We start from the raw sequence: 15,351 nt of genomic DNA on the forward strand, positions 1-15,351 counted from the left end.
TATTTTGCTTAGTGTGCCATGTTTTCTTTCTTGTGTGTCACGTTTGGTTCGCTGTAGCTTTGCACAAGTTTTAGTGTTTCAAGTTTGCTTGGCCCCGGCAGATGAACCTCAGGATTAAAGGGTGGGCTCAGTTCAGCGCACGCTGTGTCTCACCTAAAAAAAAAAATCCACTGCGCAGGCTCGAAGGGTTAATGACCTTTCCCAAATCTTCGCTCGCGAAGACTGGCCATTATTATATATATATATAGGTAACACTTAACTATCTTTTTTATGATGAAATAATATATTTACATTAGATTAAATTTCTTCTTTTCTTCAACAAGAGTCTGGGAAGAAAAGAGAAAAGTCTTTTTGTCACCTTCCAGGTCACAGTTCCTTCAAATTAGTTCTGTGGTATTAGTTAGTGTCCTTTATTTTTAAGGCAGCAGGTTTGAATATTGCAGTCAGAATTCTTCTGTTCTTACTTTGTGAAAATCCCAATCCCTCGAGCTCGAGCCTTCAGGGGACTTCCTTAGAGACTTTCACTCCTCTCTGGTGCTGCTGCATTTCGGGACTCCCTAAGAGTTTGGAAATCCGCCCCTCCTCTCTAGAAGGTCTCAGGGTTTTGGGAAAGTAGTTCAGTCGTACCCCCAAAAACAGTTTCTGCTGAGTTTTCTCTGTTCTGTTGCCAGCTCTCCCTCCTTGCAGGAACATCTCTGCATCTCTCTCAGCCAGCTACGTGCCATCGCTGCTTGTTATCTCTTTCGGCTCTCAGCCACAGCTCTCCACTCAGCACTGCCTCTGCTGCCATTTTTCCGTCTTTTGCTGCCCACTCACAGCAAGGAAATTTCCTCCAGTTCTTAGCTACAGTACTTGGCCCAGTTTAATACTGTTCCAAGCTCCTGCAGCCCCCAGCCAGGGGGCTGGGGGGGGCCTAGGCCCCAGGGGGGTTCGCTGGCCCCTCGGCTCCTCGTGGCTCAGACCATGGCTGCCTCTCTTCCAACTACTTCAACTTCCTTCTCTTCCAGCCTGTGACATATTGATTTTTACAGTAGCGAAATGTAGCTTCTGATTGGCCCTGGCACCCCAGGAACACCACCACCCGGGGTTAACCACTTTTTTCTAACTCCAGGGGAAAACACTTTTTATCCTAGGACAAAGACATAGCCCATTATCCTTTTGCTGAGTGCAAATACAAGTTCCTAAAATTATTTCTCTTTCATTCTTTTCTATTTCTAAAAGCTGATGATGTTCAACACTGTATCATGCACAGTGCAGTTTTGGACTACAGCTGAATATCCTAGGAATTAGTACAGTGAAAAAGAGTCTGTTTAATAATAGATGGTTAAAATATTGAGAAAAAAATCTGAAGATTTTTCATTGTAATGATTATAATACTGTGGCTTTGATTAGGTCTTCCAGGCAAAATCTGAAGTAATGTCTGAAATAATATATACAACATCAAAATAGAATTATATAAAAAGTGACCTTGCATGAATGAAATTCACAATGCAGTGGCAGCTAACTGCAAAAAGACTCAGATAAAATTCTGTGGTATGTAATTAAAAAAACACCAAATGAACAAACAAAACCAAAATGACAGAAAACCAAACCAACAAACAAAAAATAAAACAAAGAAAAAATCCCCCCCCCAAAAAAGGAAGAAACTAAAATAGCTGCTTTATGAAAGCTTTTATCTAACTGCCCTATGCATTTTCTCCCCATACCTTTTGTCCCCCTGTCCTGCTGAGGAGAGGGAGTGACAGAGCAGCTTGGTGTGCATGTGGCAGCCAGCCAAGCTTTACCCACCACAAATGTATTCAGCCTGAGGTGTCAGGTTTGAGTAGGCCATAGTGCCTGTCTAGTGGCCTCTTACAACAGAGTGACTGCATCCAGTTCTGGGATCAGCATTTCAAGAAAGTCATAGACCTGTTAGACCAGGTCCAGGAGAGGGCCATGGAAATGATCAGAGGTCTGGGACACCACTCCTATGAAAAAAGGCCAAGAGACTTGGTGTTTTTGCTGAGATAGTTAATTTTCTTTTTAGTAGCTGGTGCAGTGCTCTATTTTGGGTTTAGCGTGAGAATAATATTGATAACACACTGATATTTTAGTTGTTGCTAAGTAGTGCTTACCCTAAGTCAAGGACTTTTCATTTTCCATGCTCTGCCAGCAAGGAGGTGCACAAGAAGCCGTTGGGGGACTATGGCCAGAATGGAACTGTCCAAAGGGATATTTCATACCATAAAACATCATGCTCAGTATATCAAACAGGGGGAGTTGGCCAGGAAGGATGATCACTCTTCAGGGATGGGCTGGGCATTGGTCAGCAGGTGGTGAGCAATTGAATTGTGTGCGCATCGTATATTCTCTTGGGTTTTATTCCTCTCTGCCTCCTTTATTATTATTATTGTTGTTGTTGTTGTTGTTGTTGTTAATAATTATTGTTGTTTATTTTAATTTTTTTCAATTATTAAATTGTTTTTTATCCATGAAGTTTACCTTTTCTTTCTGATTCTCCTTCCACTGAGGTGGGGAGCGGGTAGTGTACAGTACTTAGTTGCCAGCCAGGGTTAAACCATGACAGGGCTGTCCAGTCTGGAGAAAGGAAGGCTCTGGGAAGACCTTTCATTATATAAAAGAGGCTTACAAGAAAGATGGAGAGAGACTTTTTACCAAGGCCTGTATTGACAAGACAAGGGGCAGTGGTTTGAAACTGAAAGAGGGTAAGTTTAGATTGGATGTAAGTAATAAACTTTACAGTGAGGGTGATGAGATGCTGGAACAGGTTTGCCCAGAGAAGTTGTGGATGCACCATCATTGGAAGTATTCAAGGTCAGGTTGAATGGGGCTTTGAGCGAGCCGATCTAGTGAAAAAAGTCCCTGTTCATGGAAGGGGGCTTTTACTGGAAGATATTTAAAAGTCCCTTCCAACACAAGCCATTCTGTGATTCTATAATTCTGCTATAGTCAAAGATACTTTCAGAATTAATTTTATCATTTCCAGATACTCCACATCAGTACTTAGTGTGCAAGATGATTAGGTTATGAGAAAAAGTCAGCATCTAGTATTAGTAATTTCAAAACCACTGCTAGTCCATATTTATTTTCTTTGATGCTGGACATTAAAGTAGCACATGAAATATGAAATACAGTTTTCAAAATCCGAATTAACAAGTATTTTCACTGAAACAGATGGACGGGAGGCATACTTACATAGAGTTGTGGAGTAGAGAATTATTAATATTTCAGTAAAATAAAGGTTCTTAGAGGGGCATCAGGTGCAAAGCGAATGGAAGCAAGTTAAAGGTGTCATCTGCTATTCTGAGTGATTACCTGCCAAAATGCTACTGTAAAAATCAAAAATTGTGAAAAGTAGAACAATCTCAGGAAAAAAAGAGAGAAAAGTAGAGAAAATTACTGCAGAAAATAAAAGATTAAATAAGAAATATGTAGTATGACAGCACTTTGACAGTTAACCAGCTACCATTACTATTATTAGCATAATTAAAAGTAGCAAAATTTTTCACCATTCCCCAATAAAACAAATAAATTTCCAGGTAACATAGAAACCCTAAAAAAATACTAACTTGGTTCATTGGTCTTTAGCTATAAACACAGAGTTTCTGAATGAATCCTGACTTTGGAAACATTTCAAGCATGTAAGCATTTTATAATCAATAAAATAATTGCACCTAAAAAACTTAGATTCATATATTTAATATAATCGAACTGGTTTGTCCTAAAAATTTCAAACTTTAGAGAGTGAAAAATTTATGTCTAGTGAGAAACTGGTAGAGTCAGTATGGATCTGAATTTACTTTGCTAAATAATATAGGTTCACAAAAATAAATTTTAAATCATAATTTGATTTGTGTCACAGTGACCTCAGACAAACTGTGGTGCATGGTGGTCAGCCAAAAAGACCCCAATTTAGTATAATCAAGGTTTTGTTGATTTTTTACAAATTGACACCCTCTATGAATATGCTCAGTACTTCACAGTGCTTGCTTTGAAGACAGGAAGCAATTTTTTTTCAGTATTAACGCTTTCTGGGTTTCAGTGACAGGAAGTGGCAATGCTGTTGACTGGTGAATAGGATAGACCATACTTTTTATGAGCCCTTTATGAAGGAGTAATTCAATACACTCACATGATTTCTTAAGAAATCAGTTCTTTGGTTGCATCTAGGGCACAAATTATAAGTTTTTACAAAAATGGAGGTCTTCTCTGGATGTGACTAGTAATAGAGAAAATATTTTTTCTCTATTAGGTTTCAGGTTAGGGTACTTCTGAAAAAGGCCCTCTTTCCACTGAAAGAATTCAAACCCCTCTCTCATCTCTCTGACCAGGAGGAGGGTAATCCAGCCTGACCGGGGACACAGTTATTTCTCTCAAAGTTGGGTCACAGTGCAGAAAACAAGTGTAGAGGGTGGGCTACATCAATGTGTTTTTAGAGGCATCTGAAGTTCATGAAGCAAAAATATTTTCTCAGAAAAAAAATTCCCAGTGAGCTCACACGTTAGGTAATTCAAATAAAATCAACACCTCTTTGCCATCTATTTTGAGTAATACCTTAGAAAGTAGTTTACACTGGTACAGAAGGTTTGCCTGAGGCAAAGGCTGGTAAATAGATTTGTGAGCAGATGAACCAGGCTCTTAAAGTGTGAACCAGGTCTCTGAATTCAAGGTATGGGCTCCACAGTTTAATTCCAAATAGAAAGAGGTTTTGGAGTCACATCTCAAGTTTTCTAACAGGTGGCAGTTCAAATCAGTATAAAGCCTGACAACGCACCTGGCCCAGAGGCAGGGGTGTGCTCAGTTGTTAGCATGTGCGAGCCCTGTTTTTCAATTTTCCTTCCTATTCCTGCTTTTCCAAAGACAGTATATGGTTATTCCCTTTATTTATTTACCTGGTTATTCTCCTGTATGCTTGGCAAGCAGCTCTGATCATCACCTGGATGGGTTAGAGCCAGATTTCTCCTCCTCTTGTAGCAGGAAACATAAAGCAAATATACAGTTTGTTTACATCCCTATAACACCATCATTTTCAAACATCAAAGGAAGACAAGAACAAGGCACAGCATCTGCAGTGTCACACATATTTTATCAGGACACCCAGCATCCCTCCTAGCTCACAGCTTTGCTTTAGCTTGTTCCTCGATTTCTTTGCTGTGGCATTTCCTACTGTTCCAGTGCCCCTTACTTCCAGTCTTCTTGATTCCTTCCATACTGTTCCAGTTCCTTAAAATATCTTTTTAGGATAAATACCAGTTGCTTTCTCCCCTTTCAATTCCTATGTGGGAATCTAATCCCATCTAATGCTTTTCTATTAGAAATCCTGCATAACCTGAATTTCAAAGAAAGACAGAAGTCATTAGCCCCTGGCTAAGCTCTCTTCCAGGTGAAGAGCTGTGTGTTGCTCTTCAGCCTGTCCATTGCTGATGAACAGCGGGAAGGAGCCTACCCTTCCTGCTCATGATGTCAGCATAAAATAACCTCTGGCAGCACTGTGAAGATTTTATTGTATTTTGTTTTACTATATGAGAAAGCATAGTTTGTTACATATTAATTTTGTAAATTCCATTTCCATTTTAATTAGAAGGCAAGTTCCTGCAATTTCTGTCTTAATTACCATAATCTGCTTACAGTCAGTATGATGAGCACAGCCAGGAGAAGCAGCTGGGTTACGTTTGCTTTATCCTGGATGGAAATCTTTAAACAGATAAGTATTGGAAATAGGTCTGCAATCACTCTTTTTGAGATAATATCTATGTACAGGGGGTTCTTCATGGTTTGTGTACAGTAGGACCTATGCAGCAGGGGGAAAACAGTTTAAGATGTGTCTCTGCATGTATAACAATGGTCATAAGCAAAGCTTGTTTTTCTGTTTGGTTGGGGTTTTTTTATTTATTTATGGAGACGATCATATTGAAGATGCTTATGTTTTCTTGGGAAATGACATATGATAGGCACATATTATGGATCTCTTCACTTGAATTTTATGCCTGTGTAACTCAATTGAGTCCAGAGTTAGAGTGAAACAGCAGTAAATCAAACTCTATTATTCTTAGTTACTTATGTGGAGTCACAAGCTAAATTCACTGTGATATAACCAGGAATGTGTGTGGGAAGGTACTTTGAAGAGGCTCTTCAGTGAAAGACATCAATCTTTCTGACTGCACTAACCTCTGCTCCACAGCCCACACTGCAACCAAAGGAGAGCTTCAGAGGGTGCTTTTGAAGGGCATCCTTGTCTGTCACCTCAGAGTAGAGAGGCTGCTGCAGAACGAGTGGGAGCACTCAGTGTTCTCTCTCACGTATACTGGCTTCACTCTTCATCAACATCATACAGCTTAGCTGTAAAACTGGTCTGGAGGAAATCAGTGTAACAAAACTCAAGGACAAGACTGGGAAAGTGAGGGGCGATTTCATTTTATGGAACCTCTAGGTAGGTTAATTTTACCCATTTAGACTTGTTCTCTCACAGCCTCCTTTCACTCATGCTCTCATGTCTATATAATTACAAGCCCCCACATGTGAGTTCCCAAGCGGTCTGGCCACAATCAGATGTGTGCAACAGAAGGGACAAAAGACTCTGCCTGTTGAGGCTACATGTCTTTTTGGTTTCTGTTGACTGCTGTTGACAAACCAATTTACTATTATTTAGGACTTAGAGCTGTTACAGGGTGATCCTTTGCTTCAGAATCACATGTAATTTAGACTCCATGAATCTTAGGCAGGGTTGCTGCTTATTGTCTGCCTGAATTTGTTTGAAATACATTTTAAAATCCATACATCTTGATTGTTATCATCTGTTTTCCCATCAGGCTAACACAAACAAGAATGGCATATGTGATGTGTTGTAAACTCACTGCACTCCATCTGTGGTCAGAAAGAAGGGTCTTCCCCTAACAACTTATGTCTGCTGAGCTCTCAGCAGAGTGCAAGACTTTAGGGAGTGAATGAACATCAAGTTCCTCAACTTGATGGAAGAGGAAAAATCACTGCCAATATAGGTCAGTGTTTTAACACTCACAGCAACTTCTTGAAAGTCTCTTCAAGTATAGCTCCTCCTAAAAACAAAACAAGACCGAAAAGCACATGCCAAAGGGAAATCTTCCCCACAACTCTCAATGGTGCATAGGTTTGGGTCCTTGATTGACAGTGAAATTGTGGGGTTTTTTTAAATTGATCTTTCACCAGTGCTACAAATGTATACAACCAGAGGCAAAGAGCATGTTGAAATATGTTTTTGGTATTATTTTTGGCAGTTTTTAGGAAGAATTCAACCAAACTTTAATACTGAAGGCAAATTAAATCCAAAATGCTGTGTAAGACTCTTCACGTAGAAAGGGTCACTTCCCATTCTTGTATTTCTGGCTTTAAATCACTCCTTGAACATATTCAAGGTTTTGAGTGTTATTTGTCTCATGTTAACTGCCATTTGCTAGAGCTAACACTTAAGAAATTTGCTTATTAATTATGTGGCAGTATGATTGTCACTGCATCCTACTAGAAAAAAAGAAAAAAAAGGAAAACATGCTAAATTACGCTGGTTACCATTTAAATAATACTTTCGCTGCACTCACAGTTGGAACAGTCATGATTTGTTTGGAAACTCCTTTGCATGGATGTATTGAAGCAATTAATCTGAAATTAACCATGTAGAAATTGTTTTTCTAATTGAAAAAATTCTGCAAGATTTTGATCAGGATTGATCATTGCAGAAACATGAAATGTCTAAATATCACTGTCAGTGGACTGGCTAAATTAAAACAACCAGGTTTTCTTACTACTTAAACTGAAGTCAATGCCCCATAGTCTTTTATATGGGTTTTATCTGCTACCAACATATTTAGAAAGACAGATATGTATTGGATTACATAGAGACCAAGAACCACCTTTTCTTACTTATAAAGTGTATACAAATTATTTCAGACCAAATATTGCCTTCTGTCCCATAGCTTTCATAAAGGTATAAAGCTGTCACTGACTGTTGGAGCCAAGCTAACGAGATCTACAGTTTGTGAGAAATGTCCCCAGTCACACAGGAAAGATAGTTTTGATCATTTAATGTCATAAATCTGATCCTATCAGTGGAATTTAAAAGTATGTGTGGATATTACATGTCCCAAACCTAGTGAATAATTAATTTGTTGAAAAGACCTATCTTGTGTACTACCTTTGACCTTACGATGGATAAGGAGTGAGATATGTTTTACTACCAGGAAAAACTAAGATATGAAAGATGTTATCATATAAACTTTTATATATACATTCCTTTAACAAATGAAGATAAATAAAAGGCCACAGTTTTCAGATACTCTGCAAACATGCTTGTCTGGTGCTATAACACAGTGGAACACCGAAAGTAAACATCATCCTGGTTTTGGCTGCATCCAGAGGAGAGGTCAAGCATGTACTTGCCTTCATTCCTCAGCTGAGAGATGCTCTTGGTTCTTGATCTTCTGCAGCTCCAAGAACAGACAGGACTGACTTCACTCCAAGCTATGATTTTCTTGGAAAACAATGTGGGTAAGTTCCAGAACAAAATAGATAGAGCCAAGTGAACATGCCAAGTGTTCAGTGTACTCCTCCCTCCATGCCTTATCATTTGCTCTCCTTACAGTTTAAATGACAGGAAGATTGCTACTGTCTAAGTCCCTAACTTGGCTAGAAACTGGAAAACATTAGCCACATCATTTGGCTCCTACACGAATGAGACAGAAGACAGCATTTTCAAAATGCCAGAGTCCCAGCCTTCCAAGTGCTCAATCATTTGTATCTTCTCCAGTCTCTCTTTGGTGAAGTTGTTTGTTTGTTTTTCTCATGAAACCATTTACTTTCCACCCCAACTGATGATTTTGCACCACTGAATGTTTTTCCTACAGCCATGCACCCTAGATGAACCTCAAGCAAAAGCGATGACAAGTCCAAACCTGTGGGACCCCACATAGGCCTCTGATCTACAACTGGTGGAGAATTTCCTTACTACTTCTGAGATGCATGGAAGTGGCTAATTTGTTCAAAACAACAAGTCCCAAAACCTCTCACTGAACTACATGCAAAATTTGGCTGGAAATCTGTCAGAGCTTCTGCCAGTGCATTGCTTCACAGAAGCTGGCTGGCGTGGCTTTCCCTGCTTCCAGGGCAGTCCCACCATGTGTCATGCCTCCTGTAAGAAAACACAAGTTTTTGCTGGTTTTGTGCCAAAATCCGAGCTGCCACAGGGTTTTGAAGCCTGATATTAGAAGAACTCATTTGTTGTTCCTCATGGCTTCAGAACTCCCAGCTCCTGACAGCACCAATAGGGTGCCATAACTGGCCTTGGGATTCCACATTGCAAGTCGAAATTTTGATTTCACTTTTTAAAGATCTGAATTAAATATTATCATTAATTAAAAAAACACAAACAAACAAAAAAAAATCAAGATACATTTTTTTCCTGAAAAGTTAGCAAATATTCAGAATTTTAGAATTTTCTGAAGAACAGGATTTTCTGAGTACTGAATAACATTGGATAAAATGAACTGTTCAGCACCATTTATTCCACCAAAAATAGGTAGAGGAGGAAGGGGAACACCATTCTTCCCAGAGACCAGGGCTACAGTGAATATCCTGGTCCTTCCATAGACTCTGGCATAAAATTATAACTGAAAGAAAATGGACAAAGAGAGAGAGTGTAAAAAAATATTTTCACTAGATTAGAAAGATTGGTGTCTGAAGCTTGAGTGAAGCTCATTGCCCTTCAGTAGAAAAGACTAACAATCTCCAAAACTGATTTTTTTTAAAAACAATTTTGAATGTAATGGATTTTATAATGCAAAGTGATGATCTCTCTGTTACGCTCCAAAACGAGCTTCTCTAATACAGGCTTGGGTTTTTTTTCACTAGATGTTGAATCTCTGGCAGGTGTTTTGTTTCACTCCTCCCAAGGCCATATCTGTTTGCAGCAAGATGAGAATTAACTTGCAAGGTAGCAGCCCACAATCTTTGCACAGAGTGATCTTTAAATAGGATTCTGATGAATTCACAGAGGAGTGGAATGAAACACCACAAAACATTTACCTTGAAAAGCTCTAGTTTCTTAAATCAGTTTCCCCAGAGTACATTTACAGTAGCTGTCACCAAAGATAGCTCATTGCTGATGAGCCTCAAATGAGTGCCTCAAGTCCATGAAACAGAAGGTGCATAAGCATACACATTAGTGCTATCTAACCGAGCTAAACATCATAAGACAATTTTAATTTGTATGCTGACGTGCTAAATTGCAGGGTTTACCTGTAGCAAAAATAAATCACATGGTGATCACTGCTTTTGCTTTTCTTGTACTAGCATCTGCCAAGTACAGTACAAAAATTCTGGTCACCTAAAGAAAAATATATTCCAAAGCTTAATGTCATCATTACTTCAAATTACTGTGAATTATGACACAGAAAGCAATATTTGGTAGCCTCTGGCAAAACAGTGGCCTTTCCACAGTCATCTGCAAGAAACAGTAATAATATTTATAAAATATCATACATTTTTGCAATGCCACAGGCATTCAAATACTTGGAAAAAATCCCTTATAACAGATGGAATGTTTTTTGACATTAAAATATGCATTTTTTTTTACCCATGGCAATGAATGAGAGAAGTGTTAGCTTAATAGTGGTGCTCATGGGTACTGAGTAGTTTAAGTTGGCTTCTTTTCTCTCAGATATTCTGGCTTTATTATATTAACACAAATTAGAAATAGCTGGTAGTTTTATTCTGTATCGTACTGTGCATAAAGCTTTCTTATATAAAATGTCAGGATGTTCAGCTGTATAATATAACACCACTGGCATAGAATATATACATAATATATAGAATATATACATAAATTTTACACAGCTACTCCAAGGAGCTCTAAAAAACCCCAATGTCCATGGCACTGCAAGCTCCAAAAGTAGCACCACTTCCTTTCCAGAAAGGAATAGATCTCCTTGGGAGAAATCACAGAAATACAACTGTCTTCATGCTGAATTTATTCTCTCTTGCCCTAGGACGTGTAACACAGCTAGCTTATTTAATCTACTGGAATGTCCTTGTCTTTTTTATTACTTTCCCAGAAAAATTTGGAGCTTGTTGCTTCATCTTGAAATTTCAGCTTTACATAGAGTGGCTATGTCTCCAAGCTCACTCCAGTTAGCAAATATCAGAGAAATTATCAGCAAAACTCTAATAGCTGCTGCTGGTTTCTGTACAGCCTTTTTCCTTTCCCACTTTTTGACTTGTTCTTAGTTTAATCACAATACCATCTCTTTTGTATTCTTTGACTGATCCTTATGAATCACCTGAACCTCATTTCTCATTTATGCTAGCCCTATAGCCACAGCCATTTCAGGCAACAACAGACTTCAGAGTGCCTAGGGAGAAAATCAGATTATATATAAGAACATTTTCAATATCATTTTCCTAATTTGCATAAAATCATTGCTGTTTTTTGGACACATTAAAGGCAAGCATTACTGTGAGTTAATTAAAATAATTCCATGAATTTGAAGCAATTGTGCTGTTACATTATTTCATGTTGCATAATCAAAGAGCTTTCTACTGAAATCACCCACTTGATTTCAGTATGATGAGCCCCATGGCAAAACAGAAGCTGAAGTGCAACCTCCCACTTCCCTCCCCCTTCCAGAGGAAAATTAAAGAGAATTACAAAAACACAGAATCACAGAATATGCTGAGCTGGAAGGGACCCATAAGGATCATCGAGTCCATTTTTAAGAGAATGGCCCGTACAGGGATTGACCCACAACTCTGGCATTATTAGCCCCAGGCTCTAATTAGAAGTCCCTAACAAAGATTCTAGTGTAGAAAGCAGAGAGAGACTGCATCACAATTCAATCATTTTTATTGCATGGTTTCAGATTTCAGCTGACAGTTAATTCATTTATGAATTGATACTGGGTGTTCTTTATTATGCATTCCAGTATTTAGGTGCAACGGAGATAGAAAACCTACCAAGAAGAAACCATGTAGAGACAGAGATGTATATGGCAAAGCTCACACAGGTGTGATCAAGATGACAAGCATTGAGTATTCTAGCTAGAACCGTAACATTCATTCTAACATTGTTAGTTCATGAGTCGTACTTTTTAGAGTCAATTCCAACTTACTCTAAATTGACACATACATACCTCTGGCCCATACTTCATATTTTTCAAATGCATACAGGTTCTATAAATGTCTTGTCTGGAGGCAGATCCTTATGATCTTCCTCTAGGAATCTGATTACCAATGGAAGCTATCAGAGGCAGGAGAGATGTAGTCTGTCTCAGGAAGGATTTTAAGCACTGCTCAAGACGCCTGATAAAGAATCATGTTCAAATTTTTCTATGCCAGACTCACAGTTTGTCAACAGGTACTAGGTTAATGAAGATTCATGCAGCAAAATCAAAGGTATGAATCAAGAATTTCCTGTAATCAGATATTAGATGTTATAGCTTCATTTCTTTTCCCCTTCAGCAGCAGTGAGACAGAAAGAACAAGCAATTACCAATCCTTTTCTAACTGTCTTCCTATAGCCACAGTTGAGGCCTCACATAGACTGCAGTAAGCTCCTTTTTAAAATTAATGAAGACTAATTAAGGAAAACAAGCCTCCACAACAAAAAAAGAAAGAAGTTGCTTTTGTGTAAGGAAAACTCTAGTAGCAACCACAAAATGCCATTCCATTGGAGAATTGTATATACAATAACTAACTGTAATATGAACTGATGAATGTTGTCTCTTTCCAAGCAGATCAGTTAAGTGAATCATATGTTAGTTTTAACTCTTACTTTAAATAAAATTATTACTAATAAAAATGTTATGAAGCTGATGAATATTCTGAGCTAAGTGAAATCACATTATGGAAGAATAAAAATAAAAATAACTAATTAAGATTTAAAGAAACAATTACAGATCAATTTATCTGACTATGCCCCATCTGGATATTATAAGATTTGAATTCTGAAATTTGGAGAAAACAGAGAGGAATAAAAAGCAAAAACTTGGTTTTTCCCCTGTGTACCCACATTGAAGAAATTACTTTCGGAAACACACCGGTTATGGTATAAACCAAATCTCTGAAATATTCATCCAGCTCCTAGAACTTGTCCCTGAGAAGAAATGTGTCAATTAATAAGGAATCTAAAGGTTGTGCAGCTTCCCTCTGGTAACACTGAGTCAGTGTTTTTCATATGTATTAATATATAATTACCAGACAAATCTCAATATATTAACATGTATATTAACATATATGCAGGTGATACGAAAATGGAGCACCTCCCCTATGAAGAAAGGCTGACAAAGCTGGGTCTGTTCAGCCTGCAGAAGGAAGGTTGCATGGAGACCTCATAGAAACCTTCCAGTGTCTGAAGGGGGCCTATAGGAAAGCCAGAGAGGGACTCTTCATCAAGAACTGTAGAGCTAGGACAAGTAGTAATGGGTATGAATTGAAAGAGGGGAAATTTAGGTGAGATATTAGGAAGAAAATTTTCATTATGAGGGTGGTTAGACACCGGAACAGGTTGCCCAGGGAGTTTGTGGATGCTCCAACCCTGGCAGTATTCAATGACAGGTTGCAAAATGCCTTAAGCAGTCTAGTCAAGTGGAAGGTGTTTCTGCCCATGACAGAGGAAGTTGGGACTATCTTTAAGGTCCATTTCAACTCTTTAATGTTCTATGATTCTATGCAATTCATATGATTCATATATGATTCTTTGCATACATAGTATGAAAGGAATTTATATTCATACATATTATACACAGCCACTGATAGTCTGGGAAAAATCTAGTTGCCCAGAGAAGGCTGTGAATGCCCCATCCATGGAAGTGTTCAAGGCCAGGCTGGATGAGGCTTGAAGAAATCTAGTGTAGGAAAAGGTGCCTCTGCCCATGGCACGGGCTTGGAACTAGATGATCTTTAAGGTCCTTTCCAACCCAAAGCATTCTATGATTAAGGCCATTCCACCTTGTCCTATCACTAAATTCCCTTGTGAAAAGTCCCACTCTAGCCTTCTAAGTGCCATTTAGGTACTGGAAAGTGACCTGTCAAGGTCCCAGTGAATGGCACCCCTTCCCTTCAGTGAGCCAACTGCACCACACAACATGGTGTCATCTGCAAACTTGCTCAGGGTGTACTCAATCCCACTGTCTATGTCACTGATGAAGATATTAAATAGTATTGTTCCCAGTATGGACCCTTAAAGGACACCTACTCAGTACTAGTTTCCCCTTGGATATTGAGACATTAATCATAACTCCTCAGATGCAATCAGTCATACAAATCCTTATCCATCTAACAGTCAATCCACCAAACCCACCTACCTCCAATTTAGCAGGAAGAATGTTGTGGGGGACCATATAAAAGGTTTTACAGAAGTCTAGGTAAATTATATTGTTGCTCTCCTCTACTCCCCTGATGCAAGGGAGACACTTCATCACAGAAGACCACTAGTTTAGTCAGCCATTATTTGCCTCTGTTGAAATCATGTTTGCTTTCTCTAATTGCCTCTCTGACTACTGTATCTTCAAGGAGGATCTGTTCCATGATCTTACCAGGCATGGAGGTTAGGCTGAGTGGTCGGTAGATCTCTACAGTCCTCCTCTTCACCTTTTTTTAAAATGGCTGTGATGTTTTCCTTTTTCCTAGTCACTGACCATTTGCCTTGAGAGTCACAACTTTTCAAATATGATGGAGAATGGCTGGATAACTACATTAGGCAGTTACTCAGGACCCTGAGATGCATCTGGTTGGGTTCCATGGACTTTGGTATTTTCAGGCTCCTCAGGAGGTCTTGAATCAGGTGACAGTCATGGCCACAGTATTAAAGTCTGTTTTTTTCAGGGCTGGGTGAAGGCACTTGCTGATCCTGTGTTGGAGGCAGCTGAAAAATTGATATTGCAATTAGTTTCAGTTTTCAAGAAACGATGTAATTTTAAAAATTAAAAAAAATGTTATCTGCTTCATAATCACACTTAGTTGGGGGAATTAGGCAACTACTTGCTACAAATTTTTTGAGTGCACCTGTGAATTTCAGCCAAGTGAAGAAAAAGAGAGCAATGTTTTACTTCGATAAAAGTTAGAAAGACAATTCTTGCTAAATAACAAGTCTTTTGGAACTAAAAATTTGTGCAACAATCTAGATGAAATGTATCATAAATGGATGGACTTTACTGAGTTTTTAATATATTTTGGAGTAGGAGAATTGTGCATGAGAGTAAAGTTGTAAAAGAAAAAATTATGAGGGTAAATTATTGTGTTACTGAACTCTGGCTATACCAGCAGGAATGTCTTCTATTGCCCTATGTGCTCTTCAACCCCATTCATGACATTTGGGCATTTGGCCTGGTC

The sequence above is a fragment of the Lepidothrix coronata genome, unplaced genomic scaffold (genome assembly GCF_001604755.1).
Source record: "Lepidothrix coronata isolate B3197 unplaced genomic scaffold, Lepidothrix_coronata-1.0 Scaffold159, whole genome shotgun sequence".
In the NCBI taxonomy this organism is placed as follows: domain Eukaryota; kingdom Metazoa; phylum Chordata; class Aves; order Passeriformes; family Pipridae; genus Lepidothrix; species Lepidothrix coronata.